Raw genomic sequence first — 17,118 nt, 5'->3', positions numbered from 1 at the left:
TTTGTTTTCAGAATACATTGATTTAATGATGTCATAAACTTTACCCCCTACACCACTCTGTAGAAGTTTATAAAATAATCCCTTGTGCCAGATTGAGTCAAATGCCTTTCTAAAGTCTACAAAACAGGCAAATATTTTTCCTTTATTGTTTTGGGTATATTTATTTATGAGGGTGTGTAGAGTGTAAATATGATCGGTTGTGCGGTGTTTTGGTAGGAAGCCAATCTGACTCTTATTCAGGACACTGTGCTTGGTAAGGAAGGCCAGTATCTGGGCGTTGATGATACTGCAGAACACCTTCCCCAGGTTACTGCTCACACAGCTGCCCCAGTAGTTATTGGGGTCTAATTTGTCTCCACTTTTAAAAATCGGGGTGATCAATCCTTGATTCCCGACCTCAGGGAAACACCCGGCTCTCAGCACCAGGTTAAAGAGTTTGAGCAGAGCCTCCTGCAGCTGCGGGCTGCTGTGCTTCAGCATCTCAGGGCTGATGCTGTCGGGGCCGCTGACTTTCCTGGGTTTGAGGATTTTGAGTTGATGTTTTAGTTCCTGTATTGTAAATGGGTTATCTAAGGGATTTTGGTTATTCTTAATGATTTCTTCCAATTTATTTAGGTTTTTTAATATTTTAACCTGTTCTGGCTTTGGATTGTTTTCAACATTTTGGTAAAGTTTTTCAAAGTGTGTTTTCCAGATTTCTCCATTTTGAATTGGTATTTCATTTTTTGTTTTTGGGGTATTTATTCTGCCCATATAGTGGTCTTTTTTCTTACTGAGGAGTTGCTTGTAGTGCCGCAGGGCCTGGCAGTAGCTGAGGCGAGCCTCCTGGTTGTCGGGCTCTCTGTGTTTAGTGTTGGAGAGATGTCTCAGGTGTTTCCTAGAAGTTTCACACTCCTGGTCACACCACTGTTCTTTTTTTCTTTTAGACGATTTCATATTTTGGTTTTTAATTGTTTTAATGTTTGATTTTAAAGCCAGTCTCTCAAATATTTCATTCAGTGTTTTGGTGGCTGAGTTTATTCCGTTTTGGTTTATTTGATAGTGTGAGGATTGATATCTGTCTAACATGTTTTCAATCTCATCACTATTCAGGGCTCTTGTGTAGTTCTCTGTGCTGGGCTCTGACCATCTCTAACTGGGTGGCAGGGAGACCAGTTTTGTGGGAATTTTGGCTCTGACTTGTGGCTGCGCTGATCTTTTTAGGTAAAGTGTTATTTGGCTGTGGTCTGATAGTGGAGATTGTTGTCTGACTACAAACGCATTGTTGGCTTGTGGGTCCAGGTCAGTTATGGCGTAGTCCACCACACTGCTGCCCAGAGCCGAGCAGTATGTGAATCTCCCCAGAGAGTACCCCCTGGTCCTGCCATTGATGATATATAGACCCAGGCTTTTACATAGGCGCACTACCTGCTTCCTGCTCTTGTTTACCACGCTGTCGTGGCTGTGTCAGTGTGGAGGTGTGTGTGTGGCACAGCGGGGAGTCTCCGAACAGGTGTGTGTTCCCCTCTGTATTGATGTAGTCCATCTCTCTGCCAGTCCTGGCATTGAGATCGCCACACAGCAGTACAGAGCCCAGGGTCTGGAAGTGGCAGATTTCGTTTTGAAGCTCATGAAAGCCTTCCTCATTATAGTAGGGGGAGTCTGCGGGTGGCATATAAATTGCACATAGGTATATATCTGTGTTATTTTGTAGGGTGTCTTTTCTGATTTTCATCCACAGGTGTGTGTCTCCTCTCTGTACTGGGCATAGGGCTGCTCGGAGCTCCTCCCTGTACCACACGATAATCCCCCACGAGGCCCTGCCACACCTGACTTTGGGTTTTTTATAGGAGGGCACAATCAGCTCCCTGTATCCATTGTATCCATCCAGTGTATAGACATATCTGCACAGCACCAAGTCTCTACAAGAATGAAAACATCTGAACTATTTACAGTGTTGATCAGTTCAGGGCCTGTGCTCTTCATTCCAAAAGTTGAGGAGCGTAAACCCTGCATATTCCAACTGCTTATTTTAAAGGACATGTTCATATATTTTATTATACTTGTCTCTTCTACATAAGAAAGTTTAATTTGTGGTCTACAACTGATATTATATTACTATTAATAATTATATATGGATATACATAATAATCACACAAAGATTTTATCTTTGCATCAAAATATCAGAATAATTAAATCACATTTTTTCTTACTCTCCATCTCCACAACCATATATATGTGTGTTGAGGCTCAGTTAACTCAGCAGTGTGGTACAGATGACACTGAGGAGTTGCCTTATCTGGGCCAGCTGGGCAGCATCGGGCCTCCAGGCTCTGGAAGCCGCTGCTGCGTGGCTGTGTGGCTGTGCTGGTCCCCGGCTGTCCGCTCTGCTGTGCTGGACGGGCCCTCTGGGGATGGGGGGGTGGGGAATGGGGCCGCGGGGTCTCAGGGGCTGGGGCTGGGGTGGAGCCGGTGGCTGGGGATGTGGCCGGGGGCTGGGGGGGTTGCTCCTGGTCTCGAGGTGGGGGTGTGTGGGGTTTCGGCCCAGGGTTGTGTCCTTGAGGACCTTTGAGATGATCCTCACACCCGTCTTGTTGAGGTGGACGTGGTCATACAGGTGATGTGGCTGGATGTCTCAGTGGTGTGCCAGGTGGACGTTGGGGAGGAGGGCACATCTTCGGGACACTTCTGCGTTGATGGCCTGGATGATGTGCAGGGGCACGTCTGTGCGGGGCAGCAGTGTGGAGATGGAAATTTTGGCAGTTGGGAATTCCTCTGTGGCTTTCGTTGCTACCTGTCTCAGGGCTGAGGCCACATCGCCCCTGCGGGCACTCAGGTCGTTAGTGCCGGTGTGGATGAGGATGTGTTTGACTTGGCAAAGCCTCCTCTTGGAGAGCAGCTCCAGGGCTCTCTGTGCTGTGGAGCACCAAAGCTTTTTCACTTTTCGCCCAGGGAAGAGGCGCCTCTCAACCAGGAACTTCCCATTGGATTCGCTCAGAATGACCACCTCTGCGTTGACCTGCCACTCCGGGTTTGCGTCGGGAGTGGTGGGGGCAGCGGGTGTGTTTTGGGGGAGTGGCGTTTCAGGGGGTTGTGTATTAGTGGCAGGTCTGGTGATAGTGGGTGTGTCAGGAGTGGTGGGGAGTGTGGGTGGATCAGTGGGTGCGTCAGGGGTTGGAGGTGTTGTGGGGTCAGTGCAGTGCAGTCTCTGTGCTCCAGTGATGTGTAGCTCCTCTCTTAGCTCCTCCAGCTGGCTCTGCAGGCTCCTTAGCTGGCTGTGCTGGGGTGTCCTGGTCAGCTCCTCCCTCGCTCTGCGCAGCTCCGTCCTCAGGGTTTGGCTCTGCTCCTCCAGGTCTCTCACTGCTGCTCTCAGCTCATGGATCTCAGCCTTGTGCTGCATCTTTAGTCTGTGCATCTCATCCCGGAGCTGATCGCACAAGGAGGTCTGGGCCAGGGTGCTCAAGGTCTGCTCCCTGAACTCCGCAAACTCCAGCTCCAGCACTGATAGGCATTCCTTTAGTGTTTTAATGTTGCTGGAGAGTTTTGGGGAGACAGGGGGGCAGTCTGTGGGAGATGGGGCACTGTCTGGCTCCGTGTGGCTGGGGGCAGACTGCAGGGTGGCCGGCTCTGGCTCTTGTTTCTCTACCTCAGTCTGCTGCTTTGAGGTGTGGAAGCCGAGAGCTAATTGGTCCAGGCTGCTCTCGCTGCCCTGCACCATGATGGTCCCGTTGTGGTATACATTAAAAGTGAGCATCACACTGTCTGTGTCTTTCTCTACCAGCACTGAGATCTGCCTGCCTCTGCTAATGCCCCTCTTGTTGTTATTGGGGTATGTCTGGCACAGGGTTTTGTGAAAGGCGGTGTAGAACAGTAGATTGTTCTTGACCCTGTTTTCTCCTTTACCGGTGTAGTCTAGGATGAGGGTCTCAGGAGATGCTCTCATCACAGCTTGTTTGTAGTCCTTCTTAGCCTGTGCAGAGCGAATGTCTTCAGGGTATCAGATTTCAAAAGGCAGCTCTGCAGTCAGACTGCTGTTCGATAGATTTCTATCAGTCTCAGTGGCAGTTGGGCTCTCTCCTACTGTCACTCTATTCAAATCGGAGCTCTGCATTTTCATTGGCTGAGTCAACTACTGAGAATGCTTATTTATTTTATTAATACATATTTTTTTGTTTAATTATTTGTCTCTTACCTCCAATTCTTGTCTTCAGCTTTTCTTTTCTGAATTTTCTTCCTGAACTGTCTCTCTGCTTTCTTCTTTTTGTGTTTCTCTTAAAATTATTATTTTTTGAATACTTTTTCTTCTGAATTTCTATTCCATGTCTTCTGTGTATGTTTATAGTGCTATATATTCATTTGTAAATCACAAATTAATTCCGCTTATGTATAAAAACAAATGTTTTTTAGGAGCTCATATTCCTCTCTCTCTCTCTCTCTCTCTCTCAATTCATTTCATTTGTATTGTCAAAGCAATTGGACATACATAAACATACATACATATACACTCACCTAAAGGATTATTAGGAACACCTGTTCAATTTCTCATTAATGCAATTATCTAATCAACCAATCACATGGCAGTTGCTTCAATGCATTTAGGGGTGTGGTCCTGGTCAAGACAATCTCCTGAACTCCAAACTGAATGTCTGAATGGGAATGAAAGGTGATTTAAGCAATTTTGAGCGTGGCATGGTTGTTGGTGCCAGACGGGCCGGTCTGAGTATTTCACAATCTGCTCAGTTACTGGGATTTTCACGCACAACCATTTCTAGGGTTTACAAAGAATGGTGTGAAAAGGGAAAAACATCCAGTATGCGGCAGTCCTGTGGGCGAAAATGCCTTGTTGATGCTAGAGGTCAGAGGAGAATGGGCCGACTGATTCAAGCTGATAGAAGAGCAACTTTGACTGAAATAACCACTCGCTACAACCGAGGTATGCAGCAAAGCATTTGTGAAGCCACAACACGTACAACCTTGAGGCGGATGGGCTACAACAGCAGAAGACCCCACCGGGTACCACTCATCTCCACTACAAATAGGAAAAAGAGGTGAGACATTCAGATGGTAGAGTCAGAATTTGGCGTAAACAGAATGAGAACATGGATCCATCATGTCTTGTTACCACTGTGCAGGCTGGTGGTGGTGGTGTAATGGTGTGGGGGATGTCTTCTTGGCACACTTTAGGCCCCTTAGTGCCAATTGGGCATCGTTTAAATGCTACGGCCTACCTGAGCATTGTTTCTGACCATGTCCATCCCTTTTTGACCACCATGTACCCATCCTCTGATGGCTACTTCCAGCAGGATAATGCACCATGTCACAAAGGTCGAATCATTTCAAATTGGTTTCTTGAACATGACAATGAGTTCACTGTACTAAACTGGCCCCCACAGTCACCAGATCTCAACCCAATAGAGCATCTTTGGGATGTGGTGGAACGGGAGCTTCGTGCCCTGGATGTGCATCCCACAAATCTCCATCAACTGCAAGATGCTATCCTATCAATATGGGCCAACATTTCTAAAGAATGCTTTCAGCACCTTGTTGAATCAATGCCATGTAGAATTAAAGCAGTTCTGAAGGCGAAAGAGGGTCAAACACAGTATTAGTATGGTGTTCCTAATAATCCTTTAGGTGAGTTCATCGTAGCTCTTAATACTCTCTTTCTGTCTGGAGGAGATATAATTGAAGTATTGTACACGTACCCGGCTACTTTCAACACCCATTGCTGCACTGATATTTTTCCCTCCATTTTTCTTTATCCATTTTTTTTTTGCTGGAAGTTCCGTCAATACCCGTCAGCCTTTAAGAGACATCATGCAGCCAGGCCTCTTGGCTTGCGGCCACACCGTCCTGAACGCGCCCAATCTCATCAGATCTCGGAAGCTAAACGGGGCAAGGGTTCGTCAGTACTTGGATGGGTGACCTCCTGGAGATATCAGGTGCTGCAAGTTATTTCGTCTCCTGGGTAACTTTATCGTAGCTCTAAATACTCTCTTTCTGTCTGGAGGAGATATAATTGAAGAATTGTACACATACCCGGCTACTTTCAACACCCTTTGCTGCACTGATATTTTTCCCTCCATTTTTCTTTTTTCTTTTTTATTTTGCTGGAAGTTCCGTCAATAACCTCCAGCCTTTAAGAGACATCATGCAGCCAGGCCTCTTGGCTTGAGGCCACACCGGCCTGAACGCGCCCGATCTCGTCAGATCTCGGAAGCTAAACGGGGCAGGGCCTTGTCAGTACTTGGATGGGAGACCTCCTAGAAATACTAGGTGCTGCAAGCTTTTTACGTCTCCTGGGTAACTTCATCGTAGCTCTTAATACTCTCTTTCTGTCTCCAGGAGATATAATTGAAGAATTGTACACGTACCCGGCTACTTTCAACACCCTTTGCTGCACTGGTATATTTCCCTCTATTTTTCTTTTTTTTTTTGCTGGAAGTTCCGTCAATACCCGCCAACCTTTAAGAGACATCATGCAGCCAGGCATCTCGGCTTGCGGCCACACCATCCTGAACGCGCCCGATCTCGTCAGATCTCGGAAACTAAACGGGGCAGGGCCTGGTCAGTACTTCGATGGGAGATCTCCTGGAAATACCAGGTGCTGCCAGCTTTTTACGTCTCCTGGGGAACTTCATCGTAGCTCTTAATACTCTCTTTCTGTCTGGAAAAGACATAATTGAAGAATTGTACACGTACCCGGCTACTTTCAACACCCTTTCCTGCACTGATATTTTTCCCTCCATTTTTCTATATATTTATTTTTTTTTTTGCTGGAAATTCCGTCAATACCCGCCAGCCTTTAAGAGACATCATGCAGCCAGGCATCTCGGCTTGCGGCCACACCATCCTGAACGCGCCCGATCTCGTCAGATCTCGGAAGCTAAACGGGGCAGGACCTGGTCAGTACATGAATGTGAGACCTCCTGGAAATACCTGGTGCTGCAAGCTTTTACGTCTCCTGGGTAACTTTATCGTAGCTCTTAATACTCTCTATCTGTCTGGAGGAGATATAATTGAAGTATTGTACACGTACCCAGCTACTGTCAACACCATTTGCTGCACTGATATTTTTCCATCCATTTTTCTTTATCCATTTTTTTTTTGCTGGAAGTTCCGTCAATACCCGTCAGCCTTTAAGAGACATCATGCAGCCAGGCCTCTTGGCTTGCGGCCACACCGTCCTGAACGCGCCCAATCTCATCAGATCTCGGAAGCTAAACGGGGCAAGGGTTCGTCAGTACTTGGATGGGTGACCTCCTGGAGATATCAGGTGCTGCAAGTTATTTCGTCTCCTGGGTAACTTTATCGTAGCTCTAAATACTCTCTTTCTGTCTGGAGGAGATATAATTGAAGAATTGTACACATACCCGGCTACTTTCAACACCCTTTGCTGCACTGATATTTTTCCCTCCATTTTTCTTTTTTCTTTTTTATTTTGCTGGAAGTTCCGTCAATAACCTCCAGCCTTTAAGAGACATCATGCAGCCAGGCCTCTTGGCTTGAGGCCACACCGGCCTGAACGCGCCCGATCTCGTCAGATCTCGGAAGCTAAACGGGGCAGGGCCTGGTCAGTACTTTGATGGGAGACCTCCTGGAAATACCAGGTGCTGCTAGCTTTTTCGTCTCCTGGGTAACTTCATCGTAGCTCTTAATACTCTCTTTCAGTCTGCAGGAGATATAATTGAAGAATTGTACATGTACCCGGCTACTTTCAACACCCTTTGCTGCACTGATATTTTTCCATCCATTTTTCTTTTTTTTTTTTTTGCTGGAAGTTCCGTCAATACCCGCCAACCTTTAAGAGACATCATGCAGCCAGGCCTCTCGGCTTGCGGACACAAAGTCCTGAACGCGCCCGATCTCGTCAGATCTCGGAAACTAAACGGGGCAGGGCCTGGTCGGTACTTCGATGGGAGATCTCCTGGAAATACCAGGTGCTGCCAGCTTTTTACGTCTCCTGGGGAACTTCATCGTAGCTCTTAATACTCTCTTTCTGTCTGGAGAAGACATAATTGAAGAATTGTACACGTACCCGGCTACTTTCAACACCCTTTCCTGCACTGATATTTTTCCCTCCATTTTTCTATATATTTTTTTTTTTTTTTGCTGGAAATTCCGTCAATACCCGCCAGCCTTTAAGAGACATCATGCAGCCAGGCATCTCGGCTTGCGGCCACACCATCCTGAACGCGCCCGATCTCGTCAGATCTCGGAAGCTAAACGGGGCAGGACCTGGTCAGTACATGAATGTGAGACCTCCTGGAAATACCTGGTGCTGCAAGCTTTTACGTCTCCTGGGTAACTTTATCGTAGCTCTTAATACTCTCTATCTGTCTGGAGGAGATATAATTGAAGTATTGTACACGTACCCAGCTACTGTCAACACCATTTGCTGCACTGATATTTTTCCATCCATTTTTCTTTTTTTTTTTTTTTTTTGCTGGAAGTTCCGTCAATACCCGCCAACCTTTAAGAGACATCATGCAGCCAGGCCTCTTGGCTTGCGGCCACACCGTCCTGAATGCGCCCGATCTCGTCAGATCTCGGAAGCTAAATGGGGCAGGGCCTCGTCAGTACTTGGATGGGAGACCTCCTAGAAATACCAGGTGCTGCAAGCTTTTTACGTCTCCTGGGTAACTTCATCGTAGCTCTTAATACTCTCTTTCTGTCTCCAGGAGATATAATTGAAGAATTGTACACGTACCCGGCTACTTTCAACACCCTTTGCTGCACTGGTATATTTCCCTCTATTTTTCTTTTTTTTTTTTGGTGGCAGTTCCGTCAATACCCGCCAGCCTTTAAGAGACATCATGCAGCCAGGCATCTCGGCTTGCGGCCACACCATCCTGAACGCGCCCGATCTCGTCAGATCTCGGAAGCTAAACGGGGCAGGACCTGGTCAGTACATGAAAGTGAGACCTCCTGGAAATACCTAGTGCTGCAAGCTTTTACGTCTCCTGGGTAACTTTATCGTAGCTCTCAATACTCTCTCTCTGTCTGGAGGAGATATAATTGAAGTATTGTACACGTATCCAGCTACTGTCAACACCGTTTGCTGCACTGATATTTTTCCATCCATTTTTCTTTTTTCTTTTTTTCTTTTTTTTTTTTGCTGGAAGTTCCGTCAATACCCGCCAACCTTTAAGAGACATCATGCAGCCAGGCCTTTCGGCTTGTGGCCACACCGTCCTGAATGCGCCCGATCTCGTCAGATCTCGGAAGCTAAACGGGGCAGGGCCTTGTCAGTACTTGGATGGGAGACCTCCTAGAAATACCAGGTGCTGCAAGCTTTTTACGTCTCCTGGGTAACTTCATCGTAGCTCTTAATACTCTCTTTCTGTCTCCAGGAGATATAATTGAAGAATTGTACACGTACCCGGCTACTTTCAACACCCTTTGCTGCACTGGTATATTTCCCTCTATTTTTCTTTTTTTTTTTGCTGGAAGTTCCGTCAATACCCGCCAACCTTTAAGAGACATCATGCAGCCAGGCCTCTTGGCTTGCGGCCACACCGTCCTGAATGCGCCCGATCTCGTCAGATCTCGGAAGCTAAACGGGGCAGGGCCTGGTCAGTACTTGGATGGGAGACCTCCTAGAAATACCAGGTGCTGCAAGCTTTTTACGTCTCCTGGGTAACTTCATCGTAGCTCTTAATACTCTCTTTCTGTCTCCAGGAGATATAATTGAAGAATTGTACACGTACCCGGCTACTTTCAACACCCTTTGCTGCACTGGTATATTTCCCTCTATTTTTCTTTTTTTTTTTTGGTGGCAGTTCCGTCAATACCCGCCAGCCTTTAAGAGACATCATGCAGCCAGGCATCTCGGCTTGCGGCCACACCATCCTGAACGCGCCCGATCTCGTCAGATCTCGGAAGCTAAACGGGGCAGGACCTGGTCAGTACATGAAAGTGAGACCTCCTGGAAATACCTAGTGCTGCAAGCTTTTACGTCTCCTGGGTAACTTTATCGTAGCTCTCAATACTCTCTCTCTGTCTGGAGGAGATATAATTGAAGTATTGTACACGTATCCAGCTACTGTCAACACCCTTTGCTGCACTGATATTTTTCCATCCATTTTTCTTTTTTCTTTTTTTCTTTTTTTTTTTTGCTGGAAGTTCCGTCAATACCCGCCAACCTTTAAGAGACATCATGCAGCCAGGCCTTTCGGCTTGTGGCCACACCGTCCTGAATGCGCCCGATCTCGTAAGATCTCGGAAGCTAAACGGGGCAGGACCTGGTCAGTACTTGGGTGGGAGACCTCCTGGAAATACCTGGTGCTGCAAGATTTTACGTCTCCTGGGTAACTTTATCGTAGCTCTTAGTTCTTTCTTTCTGTCTGGAGGAGATATAATTGAAGAATTGTACACGTACCCAGCTACTGTCAACACCCTTTGCTGCACTGATATTTTTCCATCCATTTTTCTTTTTTTTTTTTTTTTTTTTTTTTTTGCTGGAAGTTCTGTCAATACCCGCCAACCTTTAAGAGACATCATGCAGCCAGGCCTTTCGGCTTGTGGCCACACCGTCCTGAATGCGCCCGATCTCGTCAGATCTCGGAAGCTAAACGGGGCAGGGCCTGGTCAGTACTTGGATGGGAGACCTCCTAGAAATACCAGGTGCTGCAAGCTTTTACGTCTCCTGGGTAACTTTATCGTAGCTCTCAATACTCTCTCTCTGTCTGGAGGAGATATAATTGAAGTATTGTACACGTATCCAGCTACTGTCAACACCCTTTGCTGCACTGATATTTTTCCATCCATTTTTCTTTTTTCTTTTTTTCTTTTTTTTTTTTGCTGGAAGTTCCGTCAATACCCGCCAACCTTTAAGAGACATCATGCAGCCAGGCCTTTCGGCTTGTGGCCACACCGTCCTGAATGCGCCCGATCTCGTAATATCTCGGAAGCTAAACGGGGCAGGACCTGGTCAGTACTTGGATGGGAGACCTCCTGGAAATACCTGGTGCTGCAAGATTTTACGTCTCCTGGGTAACTTTATCGTAGCTCTTAATACTCTCTTTCTGTCTCCAGGAGATATAATTGAAGAATTGTACACGTACCCAGCTACTGTCAACACCCTTTGCTGCACTGATATTTTTCCATCCATTTTTCTTTTTTTTTTTTTTTTTTTTTTTTTTGCTGGAAGTTCTGTCAATACCCGCCAACCTTTAAGAGACATCATGCAGCCAGGCCTTTCGGCTTGTGGCCACACCGTCCTGAATGCGCCCGATCTCGTCGGATCTCGGAAGCTAAACGGGGCAGGGCCTGGTCAGTACTTGGATGGGAGACCTCCTAGAAATACCAGGTGCTGCAAGCTTTTTACGTCTCCTGGGTAACTTCATCGTAGCTCTTAATACTCTCTTTCTGTCTCCAGGAGATATAATTGAAGAATTGTACACGTACCCGGCTACTTTCAACACCCTTTCCTGCACTGATATTTTTCCCTCCAGTTTTCTATTTTTTTTTTTTTTTTTTTTGCTGGAAATTCCGTCAATACCCGCCAGCCTTTAAGAGACATCATGCAGCCAGGCATCTCGGCTTGCGGCCACACCATCCTGAACTCGCCCGATCTCGTCAGATCTTGGAAGCTAAACGGGGCAGGACCTGGTCAGTACATGAATGTGAGACCTCCTGGAAATACCTGGTGCTGCAAGCTTTTACGTCTCCTGGGTAACTTTATCGTAGCTCTTAATACTCTCTATCTGTCTGGAGGAGATATATTTGAAGAATTGTACACGTACCCGGCTACTTTCAACACCCTTTCCTGCACTGATATTTTTCCATCCATTTTTCTTTTTTTTTTTTTTTTTTGCTGGAAATTCCGTCAATACACGCCAGCCTTTAAGAGACATCATGCAGCCAGACATCTCGGCTTGCGGCCACACCGTCCTGAACGCGCCCGATTTCGTCAGATCTCGGAAGCTAAACGGGGCAGGACCTGGTCAGTACTTTAATGTGAGACCTCCTGGAAATACCTGGTGCTGCAAGCTTTTACGTATCCTGGGTAACTTTATCGTAGCTCTTAATACTCTCTATCTGTCTGGAGGAGATATAATTGAAGAATTGTACACGTACCCGGCTACCTTCAACACGCTTTGCTGCACTGATATTTTTCCCTCCATTTTTCTTTTTTCTTTTGTTTCTTGCTGGAAGTTCCATCAATACACGCCAGCCTTTAAGAGACATCATGCAGCCAGGCCTCTTGGCTTGAGGCCACACCGTCCTGAAGACGCAAGATCTCGTCAGATCTCGGAAGAAAAACTGGGCAGGGCCTGGTCAGTAATTGGATGGTTGACCTCCTGGAAATACCAGGTGCTGAAAGCTTTTTACATCTCCTGGGTAACTTCAGCGTAGCTCTTAATACTCTCATTCAGTCTGGAGGAGATTTAATTGAAGAATTGTACATGTACCCGGCTACTTTCAACACCCTGTCCTGCACTGATATTTTTCCCTCCATTTTTCTATTTATTTATTTTTTATTTTTTGCTGGAAGTTCCGTCAATACCCGCCAGCCTTTAAGAGACATCATGCAGCCAGGCCTCTTGGCTTGCGGCCACACCGTCCTGAACACGCCCAATCTCATCAGATCTCAGAAGCTAAGCGGGGCAGGGCCTGGTCAGTACTTGGATGGGTGACCTCCTGGAAATACCAGGTGCTGCAAGCTTTTTACGTCTCCTGGGTAACTTCATCATAGCTCTTAATACTCTCTTTCAGTCTGTAGGAGATATTATTGAAGAATTGTACACGTACCCGGCTACTTTCAAAACCCTTTGCTGCACTGATATTTTTCCCTCCATTTTTCTTTTTTCTTTTTTTTTTTGCTTGAAGTTCCGTCAATACCCGCCAGCCTTAAAGAGACATCATGCAGCCGGGCCTCTTGGCTTTCGGCCACACCGTCCTGAACGCGCATGATATTGTCAGATCTCGGAAGCTAAACGGGCAGGACCTGGTCAGTACTTGAATGTGAGACCTCCTGGAAATACCTAGTGCTGCAAGCTTTTACGTCTCCTGGGTAACTTTATCGTAGCTCTCAATACTCTCTCTCTGTCTGGAGGAGATATAATTGAAGTATTGTACACGTATCCAGCTACTGTCAACACCCTTTGCTGCACTGATATTTTTCCATCCATTTTTCTTTTTTCTTTTTTTCTTTTTTTTTTTTGCTGGAAGTTCCGTCAATACCCGCCAACCTTTAAGAGACATCATGCAGCCAGGCCTTTCGGCTTGTGGCCACACCGTCCTGATTGCGCCCGATCTCGTAAGATCTCGGAAGCTAAACGGGGCAGGACCTGGTCAGTACTTGGATGGGAGACCTCCTGGAAATACCTGGTGCTGCAAGATTTTACGTCTCCTGGGTAACTTTATCGTAGCTCTTAGTTCTTTCTTTCTGTCTGGAGGAGATATAATTGAAGAATTGTACACGTACCCAGCTACTGTCAACACCCTTTGCTGCACTGATATTTTTCCATCCATTTTTCTTTTTTTTTTTTTTTTTTTTTTTTTTGCTGGAAGTTCTGTCAATACCCGCCAACCTTTAAGAGACATCATGCAGCCAGGCCTTTCGGCTTGTGGCCACACCGTCCTGAATGCGCCCGATCTCGTCAGATCTCGGAAGCTAAACGGGGCAGGGCCTGGTCAGTACTTGGATGGGAGACCTCCTAGAAATACCAGGTGCTGCAAGCTTTTACGTCTCCTGGGTAACTTTATCGTAGCTCTCAATACTCTCTCTCTGTCTGGAGGAGATATAATTGAAGTATTGTACACGTATCCAGCTACTGTCAACACCCTTTGCTGCACTGATATTTTTCCATCCATTTTTCTTTTTTCTTTTTTTCTTTTTTTTTTTTGCTGGAAGTTCCGTCAATACCCGCCAACCTTTAAGAGACATCATGCAGCCAGGCCTTTCGGCTTGTGGCCACACCGTCCTGAATGCGCCCGATCTCGTAAGATCTCGGAAGCTAAACGGGGCAGGACCTGGTCAGTACTTGGATGGGAGACCTCCTGGAAATACCTGGTGCTGCAAGATTTTACGTCTCCTGGGTAACTTTATCGTAGCTCTTAGTTCTTTCTTTCTGTCTGGAGGAGATATAATTGAAGAATTGTACACGTACCCAGCTACTGTCAACACCCTTTGCTGCACTGATATTTTTCCATCCATTTTTCTTTTTTTTTTTTTTTTTTTTTTTTTTTTTCTGGAAGTTCTGTCAATACCCGCCAACCTTTAAGAGACATCATGCAGCCGGGCCTTTCGGCTTGTGGCCACACCGTCCTGAATGCGCCCGATCTCGTCAGATCTCGGAAGCTAAACGGGGCAGGGCCTGGTCAGTACTTGGATGGGAGACCTCCTAGAAATACCAGGTGCTGCAAGATTTTTACGTCTCCTGGGTAACTTCATCGTAGCTCTTAATACTCTCTTTCTGTCTCCAGGAGATATAATTGAAGAATTGTACACGTACCCGGCTACTTTCAACACCCTTTCCTGCACTGATATTTTTCCCTCCAGTTTTCTATTTTTTTTTTTTTTTTTTTTGCTGGAAATTCCGTCAATACCCGCCAACCTTTAAGAGACATCATGCAGCCAGGCCTTTCGGCTTGTGGCCACACCGTCCTGAATGCGCCCGATCTTGTCAGATCTCGGAAGCTAAACGGGGCAGGGCCTGGTCAGTACTTGGATGGGAGACCTCCTAGAAATACCAGGTGCTGCAAGCTTTTTACGTCTCCTGGGTAACTTCATCGTAGCTCTTAATACTCTCTATCTGTCTGGAGGAGATATAATTGAAGTATTGTACACGTACCCAGCTACTGTCAACACTATTTGCTGCACTGATATTTTTCCATCCATTTTTCTTTTTTTTTTTTTTTTTTTCCTGGCAGTTCCGTCAATACCCGCCAGCCTTTAAGAGACATCATGCAGCCAGGCATCTCAGCTTGCGGCCACACCATCCTGAACGCGCCCGATCTCGTCAGATCTCGGAAGCTAAACGGGGCAGGACCTGGTCAGTACATGAAAGTGAGACCTCCTGGAAATACCTCGTGCTGCAAGCTTTTACGTCTCCTGGGTAACTTTATCGTAGCTCTTAATACTCTCTCTCTGTCTGGAGGAGATATAATTGAAGTAATGTACACGTATCCAGCTACTGTCAACACCCTTTGCTGCACTGATATTTTTCCATTTATTTTTCTTTTTTCTTTTTTTAATTTTTTTTTTGGCTGGAAGTTCCGTCAATACCCGCCAACCTTTAAGAGACATCATGCAGCCAGGCCTTTCGGCTTGTGGCCACTCCGTCCTGAACGCGCCCGATCTCATCAGATCTCGGAAGCTAAACGGGGCAGGGCCTGGTCAGTACTTTGATGGGAGACCTCCTGGAAATACCAGGTCCTGCAAGCTTTTTACGTCTCCTGGGTAACTTCATCGTAGCTCTTAATACTCTCTTTCTGTCTCCAGGAGATATAATTGAAGAATTGTACACGTACCCGGCTACTTTCAACACCCTTTCCTGCACTGATATTTTTCCCTCCATTTTTCTTTATTTTTTTTTATTTTTTTTGCTGGAAATTCCGTCAATACCCGCCAGCCTTTAAGAGACATCATGCAGCCAGACATCTCAGCTTGCGGCCACACCGTCCTGAACGCGCCCGATCTTGTCAGATCTCGGAAGCTAAACGGGGCAGGACCTGGTCAGTACATGAATGTGAGACCTCCTGGAAATACCTCGTGCTGCAAGCTTTTACGTCTCCTGGGTAACTTTATCGTAGCTCTTAATGCTCTCTATCTGTCTGGAGGAGATATAATTGAAGTATTGTACACGTACCCAGCTACTGTCAACACCCTTTGCTGCACTGATATTTTTCCATCCATTTTTTTTTTTTTTTGCTGAAAGTTCCGTCAATATCCGCCAGCCTTTAAGAGACATCATGCAGCCAGGCCTCTTGGCTTGTAGTCACACCGTCCTGAACGCGCCCGATCATATCAGATTTCGGAAGCTTAACGGGGCAGGGCCTGGTCAGTACTTGGATGTGTGACCTCCTGGAAATACCAGGTGCTGCAAGCTTTTTACGTCTCCTGGGTAACTTCATCGTAGCTCTTAATACTCTCTTTCTGTCTCCAGGAGATATAATTGAAGAATTGTACACGTACCCGGCTACTTTCAACACCCTTTGCTGCACTGGTATATTTCCCTCTATTTTTCTTTTTTTTTTTGCTGGCAGTTCCGTCAATACCCGCCAACCTTTAAGAGACATCATGCAGCCAGGCATCTTGGCTTGCGGCCACACCATCCTGAACGCGCCCGATCTTGTCAAATCTCGGAAGCTAACGGGGCAGGGCCTGGTCAGTACTTGGATGGGAGACCTCCTAGAAATACCAGGTGCTGCAAGCTTTTTACGTCTCCTGGGTAACTTCATCATAGCTCTTAATACTCGTTTTCAGTCTGCAGGAGATATAATTGAAGAATTGTACACGTACCCGGCTACTTTCAACACCCTTTCCTGCACTGATATTTTTCCCTCCATTTTTCTATTTTTTTTTTTTTTTCTTTTTGCTGGAAGTTCCGTCAATACCCGCCAACCTTTAAGAGACATCATGCAGCCAGGCCTTTCTGCTTGTGGCCACACCGTCCTGAATGCGCCCGATCTCGTCAGATCTCGGAAGCTAAACGGGGCAGGGCCTGGTCAGTACTTGGATGGGAGACCTCCTAGAAATACTAGGTGCTGCAAGCTTTTTACGTCTCCTGGGTAACTTCATCGTAGCTCTTAATACTCTCTTTCTGTCTCCAGGAGATATAATTGAAGAATTGTACACGTACCCGGCTACTTTCAACACCCTTTGCTGCACTGGTATATATCCCTCTATTTTTCTTTTTTTTTTTTGCTGGCAGTTCCGTCAATACCCACCAACCTTTAAGAGACATCATGCAGCCAGGCCTTTCGGCTTGTGGCCACACCGTCCTGAATGCGCCCTATCTCGTCAGATCTCGGAAGCTAAACGGGGCAGGGCCTGGTCAGTACTTGGATGGGAGACCTCCTAGAAATACCAGGTGCTGCAAGCTTTTTACGTCTCCTGGGTAACTTCATCGTAGCTCTTAATACTCTCTCTCTGTCTGGAGGAGATATAATTGAAGTATTGTACACGTA

General features: G+C 46.4%; 8 non-coding genes and 25 pseudogenes across 8 annotated transcripts; all 33 read left to right on the top strand.

Annotated features, from left to right (window-relative positions):
• Positions 1–5,814: 5,814 nt before the first annotated feature.
• On the top strand, positions 5,815–5,933 carry LOC136733745 (uncharacterized; annotated as a pseudogene).
• A 215-nt stretch (positions 5,934–6,148) lies between these two features.
• Positions 6,149–6,267, top strand: LOC136733515 (uncharacterized; annotated as a pseudogene).
• A 209-nt stretch (positions 6,268–6,476) lies between these two features.
• On the top strand, positions 6,477–6,595 carry LOC136733414 (uncharacterized; annotated as a pseudogene).
• A 219-nt stretch (positions 6,596–6,814) lies between these two features.
• LOC136733467 (uncharacterized) lies at positions 6,815–6,933 on the top strand (annotated as a pseudogene).
• A 215-nt stretch (positions 6,934–7,148) lies between these two features.
• LOC136733743 (uncharacterized) lies at positions 7,149–7,267 on the top strand (annotated as a pseudogene).
• A 215-nt stretch (positions 7,268–7,482) lies between these two features.
• On the top strand, positions 7,483–7,601 carry LOC136733431 (uncharacterized; annotated as a pseudogene).
• A 211-nt stretch (positions 7,602–7,812) lies between these two features.
• On the top strand, positions 7,813–7,931 carry LOC136733776 (uncharacterized; annotated as a pseudogene).
• A 219-nt stretch (positions 7,932–8,150) lies between these two features.
• LOC136733466 (uncharacterized) lies at positions 8,151–8,269 on the top strand (annotated as a pseudogene).
• A 215-nt stretch (positions 8,270–8,484) lies between these two features.
• On the top strand, positions 8,485–8,603 carry LOC136733413 (uncharacterized; annotated as a pseudogene).
• Positions 8,604–8,813: 210 nt separating this feature from the next.
• Positions 8,814–8,932, top strand: LOC136733634 (uncharacterized; annotated as a pseudogene).
• Positions 8,933–9,156: 224 nt separating this feature from the next.
• Positions 9,157–9,275, top strand: LOC136733359 (uncharacterized; annotated as a pseudogene).
• A 209-nt stretch (positions 9,276–9,484) lies between these two features.
• LOC136733340 (5S ribosomal RNA) lies at positions 9,485–9,603 on the top strand. Its single transcript, XR_010810229.1, has one exon. It is a non-coding gene; the product is annotated as a 5S ribosomal RNA (ribosomal RNA).
• Positions 9,604–9,813: 210 nt separating this feature from the next.
• Positions 9,814–9,932, top strand: LOC136733633 (uncharacterized; annotated as a pseudogene).
• Positions 9,933–10,156: 224 nt separating this feature from the next.
• Positions 10,157–10,275, top strand: LOC136733389 (uncharacterized; annotated as a pseudogene).
• A 223-nt stretch (positions 10,276–10,498) lies between these two features.
• Positions 10,499–10,617, top strand: LOC136733592 (5S ribosomal RNA). Its single transcript, XR_010810256.1, has one exon. It is a non-coding gene; the product is annotated as a 5S ribosomal RNA (ribosomal RNA).
• A 224-nt stretch (positions 10,618–10,841) lies between these two features.
• On the top strand, positions 10,842–10,960 carry LOC136733537 (uncharacterized; annotated as a pseudogene).
• A 223-nt stretch (positions 10,961–11,183) lies between these two features.
• On the top strand, positions 11,184–11,302 carry LOC136733287 (5S ribosomal RNA). Its single transcript, XR_010810179.1, has one exon. It is a non-coding gene; the product is annotated as a 5S ribosomal RNA (ribosomal RNA).
• A 220-nt stretch (positions 11,303–11,522) lies between these two features.
• On the top strand, positions 11,523–11,641 carry LOC136733603 (uncharacterized; annotated as a pseudogene).
• A 215-nt stretch (positions 11,642–11,856) lies between these two features.
• On the top strand, positions 11,857–11,975 carry LOC136733471 (uncharacterized; annotated as a pseudogene).
• Positions 11,976–12,190: 215 nt separating this feature from the next.
• On the top strand, positions 12,191–12,309 carry LOC136733247 (uncharacterized; annotated as a pseudogene).
• Positions 12,310–12,530: 221 nt separating this feature from the next.
• Positions 12,531–12,649, top strand: LOC136733307 (5S ribosomal RNA). Its single transcript, XR_010810198.1, has one exon. It is a non-coding gene; the product is annotated as a 5S ribosomal RNA (ribosomal RNA).
• A 558-nt stretch (positions 12,650–13,207) lies between these two features.
• Positions 13,208–13,326, top strand: LOC136733402 (uncharacterized; annotated as a pseudogene).
• Positions 13,327–13,549: 223 nt separating this feature from the next.
• On the top strand, positions 13,550–13,668 carry LOC136733580 (5S ribosomal RNA). Its single transcript, XR_010810255.1, has one exon. It is a non-coding gene; the product is annotated as a 5S ribosomal RNA (ribosomal RNA).
• Positions 13,669–13,892: 224 nt separating this feature from the next.
• Positions 13,893–14,011, top strand: LOC136733361 (uncharacterized; annotated as a pseudogene).
• Positions 14,012–14,236: 225 nt separating this feature from the next.
• Positions 14,237–14,355, top strand: LOC136733318 (5S ribosomal RNA). The gene has a single exon (XR_010810208.1). It is a non-coding gene; the product is annotated as a 5S ribosomal RNA (ribosomal RNA).
• A 220-nt stretch (positions 14,356–14,575) lies between these two features.
• On the top strand, positions 14,576–14,694 carry LOC136733326 (5S ribosomal RNA). The gene has a single exon (XR_010810216.1). It is a non-coding gene; the product is annotated as a 5S ribosomal RNA (ribosomal RNA).
• Positions 14,695–14,911: 217 nt separating this feature from the next.
• LOC136733649 (uncharacterized) lies at positions 14,912–15,030 on the top strand (annotated as a pseudogene).
• A 224-nt stretch (positions 15,031–15,254) lies between these two features.
• Positions 15,255–15,373, top strand: LOC136733355 (uncharacterized; annotated as a pseudogene).
• A 220-nt stretch (positions 15,374–15,593) lies between these two features.
• On the top strand, positions 15,594–15,712 carry LOC136733679 (uncharacterized; annotated as a pseudogene).
• Positions 15,713–15,918: 206 nt separating this feature from the next.
• Positions 15,919–16,037, top strand: LOC136733613 (uncharacterized; annotated as a pseudogene).
• A 209-nt stretch (positions 16,038–16,246) lies between these two features.
• On the top strand, positions 16,247–16,364 carry LOC136733555 (uncharacterized; annotated as a pseudogene).
• A 221-nt stretch (positions 16,365–16,585) lies between these two features.
• Positions 16,586–16,704, top strand: LOC136733304 (5S ribosomal RNA). Its single transcript, XR_010810195.1, has one exon. It is a non-coding gene; the product is annotated as a 5S ribosomal RNA (ribosomal RNA).
• A 210-nt stretch (positions 16,705–16,914) lies between these two features.
• On the top strand, positions 16,915–17,033 carry LOC136733395 (uncharacterized; annotated as a pseudogene).
• Positions 17,034–17,118: the final 85 nt, after the last annotated feature.

Source organism: Amia ocellicauda, unplaced genomic scaffold (genome assembly GCF_036373705.1).
Source record: "Amia ocellicauda isolate fAmiCal2 unplaced genomic scaffold, fAmiCal2.hap1 HAP1_SCAFFOLD_36, whole genome shotgun sequence".
Taxonomy (NCBI): Eukaryota; Metazoa; Chordata; class Actinopteri; order Amiiformes; family Amiidae; genus Amia; species Amia ocellicauda.
Note: the sequence above shows the minus strand (reverse complement) of the source record. Positions and strands in the feature narration are given on the sequence as shown.